Genomic DNA, 11053 nt, shown 5'->3' with positions numbered 1-11053 from the left:
CCTTCTTACCATTCAATATTGCCTTCACTGTCACCTCCTTGGACACACCTTCTCTGACTCTCTAATCTTGTTCCCCATCCCTACCCAGTCACACTGCCTTTGTACAGTTTTTTCCATTTGTTTTCAAAGCACTTTTACTTTTTGAAATGATCTTGTTCTTGTATTTGTTGCTTGTTTGTATCTATCATCTTTTCTCTAAAATGTGAGCACCAGGAGAGCTTGGGCCCTCTTCACTACTGAGTTGTCTACATCTGGAGCAGACCCTGGTACCTAAATATTTATTGAATGCCTGAAACTTCCTTCTGAACATTTCCAGTGACTTGGAGCTGACTACTTTGATCTATGAGGCAGCCAATGCCTCTGTGGGTGGTTTTGTATGTTAGAAACTTCATATTTCTCTTGAGCTAAATACTGCATTCTTGACCACATAAACAGATTAGAAAATAAAAAAACCATGATCATTATAAAAGATGCTGAGGAAGACTTTGATAAAATTTAACACCTGTTAGTAAGAAAAAAATATTTTAGCATACTAGGAATAAGAGGGAACTTCCTTAACCTGATAAAAAGCATTCTCCAAAATCCTACAGCAAACATATATGATGGTGAAACATTGAAAAACTTCCCTTTAAGATGAATAACAAAACAAAAATGCCCATTATTGTCCCTTTTGTTCAGCATTGAACTGGAGATCCTGAACAGTAAGACAAGGAAAAAAAATAACAGGAGTAAGGAATTGGAAGGAAGAAACAAAACTGTCATTTAAATCTACTTTCTCATATCTTTCACCCACTCATCCTCCTTCTGCTTTCTGGAGGCCCACAAACCAAAGCTGTCCCCTCTTCTGCCTGAGAGCCCAGGTCTTCTTCCCTCTCTGGGCCTCAGTCACCTCAGCTGAAAAGTGAAGGGTTAGACAAAGTTATCCAAAAAACTTCTTGTTGTTCCATCTTTCCATGATTTAGGAGTCCATATCCTCTCTCCTATAGGCTAAACATCTCTATTTTCCTTAACAGTTTCTTTTTTTTTTTTTAATTTTTTTAAACGTTTATTTATTTTTGAGACAGGGAGAGACAGAGCATGAACAGGGGAGGGGCAGAGAGAGAGGGAGACACAGAATCTGAAACAGGCTCCAGGCTCTGAGCTGTCAGCACAGAGCCCGACGCGGGGCTCGAACTCACAGAGTGCGAGATCGTGACCTGAGCCGAAGTCGGCCGCTTAACCGACTGAGCCACCCAGGCGCCCCTCCTTAACAGTTTCTAATAGTGATTTCCAGAGCCCTCCTTTCCTATCAGCACACTTTATTTTGTTGGTTTTAAAAAAAAATGTATGATGCCCAGAACTGGGCAAAAGGTGAAGAAAGGATAGGGCACAAAAAGGTTGGAATAGAGGGACTTAGACTAAAAACAGAGCCAAAAAATGAAATGGTAGAGAGAGGCAGCAGGGAAAATGGGCAGGGGACAGCATCTGAGGGAGAAGTTGCCTGGTGGGACAGAGCTCCTTGACTTCTCTCCCCAGGATGGGAGGATGGTCCCCTGCATGGTTTGGGGGACAGTGATGGGAACTGAGTTTGTAGTTGGCCACAAGCATTTGGTGGCCCCGTCAGTCCTTCCTTCCACATTTTTTTTTTTATTTTTTAATATATGAAATTTACTGTCAAATTGGTTTCCATACAACACCCAGTGCTCATCCCAAAAAGTGCCCTCCTCAATACCCATCACCCACCCTGCCCTCCCTCCCACCCCCCATCAACCCTCAGTTTGTTCTCAGTCCTTCCACATTTTCTATCCCTAGGCTATAGGACCCTCCTTCTCATAGCTGAGATTGGGGGAGGGGTATTGACAAAAGTCAGCTCAGGATGGGAAGGGAGGCTGCACTGAGCCAGGTCCCTGTCCAGGAGGCAGAAGCAGCCATCACAGTGGGAGGGAGCAGCAAGCCAACAGCTGAGTGAGACAAGGCCTGGGTTATTTTTTTTCCAGTTTGTTGGCATGTGGGTGGATTTTTCTCCTTTTTTCTTCTCTCCTGCTCTCTGCCGTTTCCACAGAGATGTGGGAGTTTGCAAATTTGTCTCCGTGGAAGAGAGAGGCAAGAGCTGATCTGGGGGGTCCTTGTCAGGGACCAGGAGAGCACCAAAGGACACCGCAGTTCTGGTAGCAAGAAACAAGGACCTATTTCCCTGATGATATCACTGGAGCAAGGAAGGCTCTCACTCTCTTTTCCTCTTAAGGATGCAGGGATTCATTCTCACCTCTGCTCAGCTCTTGACTCTAAAATCCATCCCACCTGGTAATTGCAAAATCCTGTTTCTTTCCTTGCTCTGCAGTGCCAAATGCCTTTTCCTTAGGGCCCTGAACAAACTATAGGCACACCTGAGATTCATGCCCAGCGGCTGCTCTCCTCCCCAGTACCTCTGGGGGGTTGGGGGTGTGAGGCCAAGGAACTTTCCTTTTTTTTCCAGTTATATATTTAAAGCATTAAAAAATAATGCAATACTTATAGCACATGCTAAGTGTCAGATGAGTGTTTCAGGGAAAGCCTTCTGAAATGATTGAGAGGTGGGTAGTTTAGGAAAGGCCTCCTGGAGGATATGGGACCTAGACAAACTAACAAAGCAGGCAAGGGCATGCCAGGCAGTGGCAGGGAGTCTGGACATGTACCTGCTGATCCCACTTCTGCTATAAATTTGTAATGTGATGTTGAACAAGGAATTTACTTCTCTTGGGCTTTCTTTTCTCATCTGGAAATCAAGCTGGATATTTAAAGCTCTACAGATCTCTGGAACCTGAATCCTGATTCCTGGCCTTGGGGGTTTTGAACCATCTAATGAGATCATGTGTATGCACAGTGCATCGAACACCATCAAGGAGTAGGATGACCAACTGTTTACCTGGGACTCAGACGTTCCCTGGGAAGTGGAACTTGGGTGGTGAAACAGTCCCCCAGGCAAACTGGGATGGTCAGTTTCCCTAACAAGGACCACATCCACTACTTGTTATTATCATGATCATGATCATGATCTTTATCATCATTATTACCACTAGAGGGCAACACTCTCTTACGCCTGGGAGTAGGTCTTCCCCCACCCAATAGGTGTAGAACTGCCCCCTCATTCCAGGACCAGCCAATCCTGTGGATCTTTCTCCTATAGAGAACATCACTGAGCAACAGAGAGATCTGTGGATTTTGAATCCCAGGGGCGTCCTTTTGGTCTTACCAACCCCATGTGGTCAGATTTTGCCAATTGTGCCTGGTACTCAGATGCCTAGTCTGTCCCACTGTGGCAGAACTACCCTGCTTCTCTGGGTAATGGGGAAATAGATGCTACACACATCTTTGGTTTGTCAGAACACAAGAGACACTTTCTTTTCTTTCTTCCTCCCTTCTTTCCTCTTTCTTTCTTTCTTTCTTTCTTTCTTTCTTTCCATCTCTACACCTAATGTGAGGGCTTGAACTCACAACCCCAAGATCAAGAGTCCCATACTCTACTAACTGAGCCAACCAGGCGCCCCCAACAGGCACCTTCTCAAGGCTATGCTGTTGGCCCCCTGCTTTGATTATCTGGCAGTGTACATATTTTACAATGCCAGATCCGTTGATGCAAGAGCTGGCTTCCTCCCTCCTACGGAATTGATTTCTGTATTACCTTCTATCCCTTATCATGTTGAATTGTTGTTATAATTGATCTATCTGTATACTCCATTAGATTGTTGATTCATGTATTCAACAAACACGGATTGCTTATTGCTTACTTACCATGTCCCAGGCTTTTTGCCAGACTCGTGGTACAGTGGGGAGCAAAACAGACGGAGTATCTGCCCTTGTAGAGCTAACAGTCTACTGAAGGAGGCAGGGGGAAAGCAAACAAAGAACCGCACAAATCAATATGTAATTACATACTTGCTAAGTTCAAGGAAGGAAAACAACTCCCTGAAAGTGTGTATCAGAGGGATCTGCCTCATCCGGGAGTGAGAGACGGTGCTGCTGAGTAACTGACATTTGAACTAAGATCTGAAGGCTGAATAGGCGGTAAGTAGGCAAAGGCAGCAAAAAGAGCTTTTCCATGCCAAAAGAACAGCAGGTGTGCAGGGCCCAAGAGGGGAAGAGCCCAGCTCTCAGGAGGAACTATTTGCTCCTTGAGGGCACAGCCTGCCTCTTGTTCATCTCTTGCTATAGCTCCAGGCTTGGCACACGGATATGCCAAATCAATGTCTGTTGAATTGAATTGGATAAAATTTTTGTCATGGAAAGCATCGTGGGCTGGGGGTGAGGGTGTCAAAAGACCTAGCTTCTGCTTCCAGCTGTTCTGGGCAATTCAGTTTGATTTTCTAAAGATTTCCTGTGCATTCACTATGTGCAAGGACTTGCAGCCAGGTCCAGTTGGGGGATTAAAAGGTAAACAAAAAAAGGTCTCTGCCCTTCAGCAGCGCATGGTCGGTGAAGTGGCTGACAGGTAGACAGGCCCCTTCCACTCTCTGGGCCTCTTTGTCTCCAGTTCTAAAATGAGGGGTTGGGATTATATCACCTCTAAGTCTCCTTCCAGCTCTAACAGTCTTGATGTGCTCTTTCCTGAATAACAGCAGTGGGAGCAATGGAGCTGATGTTTTCATTTCTCCTGCCGCATAGGAGTCACATGGAATAGGACTGGGGAAATGCAGCCTGGGATTCTGTTTCTGGACCACTCTCCCCTTTGCAAGCATCTCAGAAGCAGTTAGGGTTTGCTGCTTTTAACTAGAATGTTCTAGCATTTGATGAACTTCAGTTTCTTTCTTTCCTGTCTCCTTTCCCCACTTGGCCCCCCTCTCTCCTGTCTTCTTTTCTACACCTAGAGCTGCATTTTGCATCTATTAGGACTGGAAAGGGCCTTTAAAATCATCTTATCCAACCCCTCCATCCAATGTTTCCATTCCCTCTGCAACAGACCCTCAGAATTAGGCTGTCCAGCCACTATTTGAAGACCTCCAGCAATGAACTCACCATTTTTACTAAGCTTTGCCTGTAAGAGGTTTGTTTTCTCAGGGAATTTGTCTCCCTGTAATTTTCACCCATTACTTCTGGTTGTGCCCTTTTGAGCTAAGCATAATAATTTCACCACATTGCCCTCTTGACAGCCTGCTGGATATTTGAAGCCAGTAATCATGTCTTCATAAGCCTGCTCTCTTCTAGGCCAAATATCATCTGTTCCTTCAAATGTTCTTCGCTAGTTCAAATCCCCTTTGCATCTGTAAATATAGTTTAGTTTATGTAAGATTTATATCCCGCCTACTTTAAAGAGGATATTAGGAGGCTCATCGGTTACAACATGAAAGAAAGACAATTAGGGATAAAAATGTGGAAGAAAACAGATCAGAGACCATGTAAAGGAAGCACGAATAGATGTTGCCAGGTACCTAAAATGAACTGGATTATAATTGGACTCTGAATTTGGCTCAAAGTTTTATGGCAGCTAGGACAAATTTGGAAACACATTGGGTTATGTGGTTTTATGTTCTGACAGGATCAAGCTTACAAATCATCTTCAGAGAGAAAATTTTTCCTGAAACAAAACTCCAGACTAGCCTATTCGGAGTGCCTTCTGTTAGACTGTTCAGGACTGACAGGTACTTTGGATAAATCTTGCCCCTTCCCCCAATAGGGGAAAGAGGGCTGGAAGGATGATTAACTGATTAGCTAAATGCTGTCTCAGTTTCAAGCACCGATATCTCTTTAGGGAACCCCACAGAGATGAGAGACTTCCTTTTCCTTTCCTTTTTCATTCTCCTATGCTCCTTGAAGATGGTCACTTTCCTACCATTCTGCTCTTTAAAGTCTGCAATGTTAAGACTCTTTGGGACACCAGACCTCAGGAACTAGCCCAAGTAAGGAATTGCAGCCTAGCGATCGCACAGCAAAAATGTGCAAATCATTTCTCTTGGGTCCTCAGTGTTCTCATGTGAAAAATGAATTAATCTCTTTGGTCACTTCAACTCTGATGTTGTGGACTGTAAACTTTTTTAAAGTTATTTTTTAACATTTATTTATTTTTGAGAGAGAGAGAGAGAGAGAGAGAATGGGGGAAGGGCAGAGAGAGAAGGAGACAAAGGATCTGAAGCAGGCTCTGCACTGTGAGCACAGAGCCCGATGCGGTACTCGAACTCATGAACTGTGAGATCATGACCTGAGCTGAAATCAAGAGTTGGATGCTTAACCAACTGAGACACCCAGGTGCCCCTGGACTGTAAACTCTTTGATGGAAAAACCAATGATTTGATGGAAAAACCAATGATTGTTTTTTTTTTTTAATTTTGATTTTCCTGTTTCATGTCTGGCAGTTAACCAGTATAACAGAATATCTGTTTATGGACAGAGCTGTGAGAACGCAATAGGAAAAACCAATTTGAACAGATGCCACCTTTGCATCTGAAGAAAATATTTTCTGGCTTTCATTATCATGATGAGTTCTTGTTGACTGGCCACTGGCAGTGATGAGATGTAGTTTTCAGGGTTCTTTCCTGCTCAAGCTCCATATTCCTTGGCAAAGCCAGCTCTAGGGTAAGGGGAATTGGAACAATCACACCAGGGGTTGAGGCTTCTTGGAAATGACTCTGGGAGCCAGCAGGCAAGGGGAAAAAAGGGTAGTACCACAGTCTCTGCTAAACAACAATGAACCAACACAAAACTCACCTTGTAGTGTGTATTATTTGGTACATATAATATCCATGTGGACCCCCTCCCTGCCTACCATGTTGCTCTCGCTCAAAAATATTCCATGACTTTTCATTGCCTATAAGAAAAGGTCCAGATGCTTCAGCTTGGCAATGGAGCCTTCTCCAAGCTAAATCAAGCCATGTCTTCCCACTACCTCCTATCCCTTACAACACACACACACACACACACACACACACACACACACACACACACACACCTGCTCATGCATGCATCTCTTGTGCTCTCTTCAACCAAACTGTGTGTGGTTCCCTAAATACACACTGTTTTACTGACTGCTCGTTTTCTCCCACCACACGTGGTTCCCTTCAACAGGTATTTCTCCGCTCTACCACTTCCACCTGTTGAAATCCTAAGCTCAGTTCAAACAACTTCATATTCATAAAGACCTCCCAGCACCCCAGTCCTGGTGCCTCCACTCTGGCACTTTACACATTGTCTTGTTGGTCCTGTTTGTGACTTAGGGTCATAGCTCTCTGACTAGATGGGGAGCTCTCTGAGGCATAAGCTATGTCTGATTCACCCAGGGCTCTCTGTCATCCTTTCCCGTGTTGTCTTTCTCCAGAGCATCTATCATCATCTGTGTTAGTCTCCTGGGGCTGCTGTAACAAACTACCACAAACTGGGTGACTTAAAACAATGGAAATTTAATCTCTCACAGTTGCAAGGGCTAGAAGTTAGAAATCAAGGTGTTGCCAGGGCCATGCTCTCTCTGAAGTCTCTAAGGAAGAATCCCTCCTTGTTTCTTCCCACCTTCTTGTGATTGCTGGCAATCCTTGGCATTCCTTGGCTTGTAGACTCCAATCTCTACCTCTTTCTTCACAGGTCATTCTCCTCGTGTCTGTGTGTGTGTGTGTGTGTGTGTGTGTGTGTGTGTGTGTCCAAATTTCCCTTTTTTTATAAGGACACCAGTCATTGGATTAGGACACACACTAAAAGAGTATGACCTCGCCTTAACTTGATTACATCTGCAAAGACCTTTATTTCCAAATAAGATTGCAGTCACAAGGTGGACCTCAAGTTTCGAGGGGATACTATTCAATCTAGTAAACTATCCAAACTGCTTTCTATATTTTGTGTTTATTGTCTGTCTAACCCACCAGAATGTCAGCTCCATGAGGTTAGGGATTGTTGTCTACTTTGTTCACTGCTATATCCTCAGCGTCTAGAATAGTGCTTGACACGTGGCAGACATGCAATAAGTATTTTGTGAATGAACCTTTGTACCCATTTTCCCTATACCCCACAGGGAATCTGAATGGGAGAAGCAAGGATAAAGATGATAATGCAGGTATTGCCTATTACATAATAAATATTCTGTAAGTGATCACTGGATACATAGAAGTATTTGATGCATATATTAATTTAACACTTATGGGTACCTTTTTTATATAAAGTACTGAGGAAAGGTACAAAGAAGCGAGATGGAAACATCTGAGCATCCAGGCTATGCCTCTGGGCAAGTCAATTCAACCTCTGGGTTTCCCTACCTGTAACATGGGACTAATAGCACTGCCTACCTCATTGGATTGTCATGAGGAGTAAGTGAGCTCATACATGTAAAATGCCTAGCACAGTGCCTGGCACATGGTAAGCTCCATAGATGTGTTAGTTATTATTACTGTAGTTGCTGTTATGTGCTATACTCTGTGCAAGGTATTTGGGTTTTTTTTAAAACCAGCTTTATTGAGATAAAATTCACATATCATAAAATTCTCCCTTTAAAAATGTACAGTTCAGTGATTTTTAATTAACAGAGCTGTGCAACCATCACCACAATCTAATTTTAGAATGTTTTCATTCTCCCTCCAAAAAAAACCCATACCTGTTATCAGTCACTCCTCTTTCCCCAACACATGCCTGGCAACCACCACTGTGCTTTTTGTCTCCATGAATTTGCCTATTCTGGAATTTTATATAAGTGAAATCATAATATGTGGCCTTTTGTGTCTCATGGAGTATAACACAGCATAATGTTTTTAAGGTTCATCCATGTTTTAGCATGGATCAGTACTTTATTCCTTTTTATGGCTGAATAATACTCCATTGTGTGGATACACCATATTTTGTTTGCCCATTCATCATTAGATGAACATTTGTTTCTATGTTTTGGCTATTATGAATAATGCTGCTATGAATATTCATGTGGAAGTTTTTGTGTGGACATATGTTTTCATTTCTCTTGGGTATACACCTAGGAGTAGGATTCCTGGGTCATATGGTAACTCTATGTTTAACATTTGAGGAAAATTTCAAACTGTTTTCCAAAGTGACCACACCATTTTACATCCCAACCAGCAGTGAATGAAGGTTCCAATTTCTCCACATGCTCACCAATACTTCTGTCTGTCCTTTTTATTTTACCTGCCATAATGGGTGTGAAGTGATGTGTGTGTGTGTGTGTGTATGTGTGTGTGTGTAAAGAAGCTGATGTCTATTTTTCGACAACTTTATTTCCGTTTTTTGTTTAAGAGCCTGTGGAAGAACAGTTTAAGACCACCACTAGTTGTTCCTATCCATTCAGTGGGAGCTTCGGACCAGTCTTCAGTGGTGGGCTGAGCACTCCAGTCTTCGATAGGGAACTACTGGAAAGGCACTGAGGGCATATGCACACCTTCAGACCAGTCTGTGATCTTGAGTTGAGTAACAGTAAACCCAGGAGCTGGAGCGGTAAATTCACCTTGAAATTCCTCCTTAAACAGCTTTTTCAGCAGTGGCCTGCTCTTCCTTTTCAATGTCTTCGGGATCTCTGCTAAACAGAGATCAGGTATGATCTCCCATGGATACTCATGGGAGATGATGCCACGTGTGCACACAAAGAACTTCCTGGTCCAGCAATCACCACAGCAGACCCACTAAGGTGCTCCCTTGTTGTTGCATGGGATTGCAATGTCCACAGGGCACAGAGAAGAGTCTGTGTTACACAGAGCAATGGTAGGCAGGTTACCTAAGACACCTCTGTGACAGGCTGGTGGTCAGCCTGGGACCAGTAGTCATGGCTCCCGGGAGGCTGCCTTGATCTGTTTAGTGAAGCTTCCAGGAATGAAGTGGCCAGCAATAGGAGTGGCCCCAGTGGCAGCAGAAAACTTTAGCACAGCTTGCTGGTCAGTATTCCGATATCAGCCGGGTTTTCAATGGCAACAATGGTAAAAGCCACCAGCAGAAGCTTCTCCTAGGCTCTCTTCAGATTTAAGATGTGGATGCCTTCACTCTTCCGTTTGTACATGTACTGTTCCACTTGGAAGTCAAGATTGGAAGTCAAGGTTGGTGCCACCTAAGAGGGTTCCTGCTGCAAAGAATTTAAGGACAGCCCCCTTCTTCATCTGCAGGACCCCAAGGGCTCTGGTAATCATGAAAGTTTCCCTTTAGGTTACGACAGGAATCCAGAACAACACCTTGTGGGTAGCACAGAAAGCTCATTGTGTTTTTTTTTTTTTCTCATTGTGGTTTTTGATCTGCATTTTGCTGGTGGTTAATGATGTTGAGCATCTTTTCATGAGCTTATGGTCATTTGTACATCTTCTTTGGAGAAATGTCTCTTCGAATTCTTTGCCCATTCAAAACAAAACTGGGTTGTTTTGTTGTTGTTGGGCTGTAACAACAGTGGAGAGGGGGGTGGGGTTCTTTGCATATTATGAATACAAAACTCTTATCAGATATATCATTTGCAAATATATTCTCCTATTCCCCGGGTTGTGTTTTCTGTGCCAAACGTTTTTACTTGCTTTTTTCCAAGACCACTCCTGTGAGGCAGGTGGTATTGATAGGGAAATGGAAGTTCAGAGAGGAGAAGGTGGAATTTAGATCCAGTTTTGTCTGACTGTAAAACGTATGCTTTTTCCTCTATCTCAACTGCTCACAAAGATGAATGAAGACATGTTTCTGGCTTTAGGGAGCTCACCCTGGCAGAGGACATAAAACAAGAACACAAACTGACATGCTATAACAAGAACACAAACCAATGCGCTATAAAGTAGGGTTCCACTTGTTCCACAAGTGCCATGAGAGAAGTGTAGAGAAGTGCAATGGGAGGTCCAGAGGAGAGAGAGCAAGCACTTCTGGCTAGAGAAATCAAGGTTGGCTTCAGGAAGGGGGCATTTAAGTCTTGAAGGATGGGTACAGTTTCATTGGATGAAGATGATGGACAGAATGGAGAAGAGCATCTCCAAAGGAGGATGGAAAGTGAGAGTTGAATGAATGAATGAAGCTTTGATCCTAAGATTGGCTGCAATGGGCAGTCCCAGAGCTTTTGGGATGGGATCCTGGGACTTCCTTGGTTGGAGGACCCAGAGACTGGCTAACCTTTGGGATCCTGGGGTTGACTGGGTTAGGGGATCTGGGTGCTGGCTTGGAT

This window comes from Panthera tigris, chromosome X, assembly GCF_018350195.1.
Source record: "Panthera tigris isolate Pti1 chromosome X, P.tigris_Pti1_mat1.1, whole genome shotgun sequence".
NCBI classification, from domain to species: Eukaryota; Metazoa; Chordata; class Mammalia; order Carnivora; family Felidae; genus Panthera; species Panthera tigris.
Note: the sequence above shows the minus strand (reverse complement) of the source record.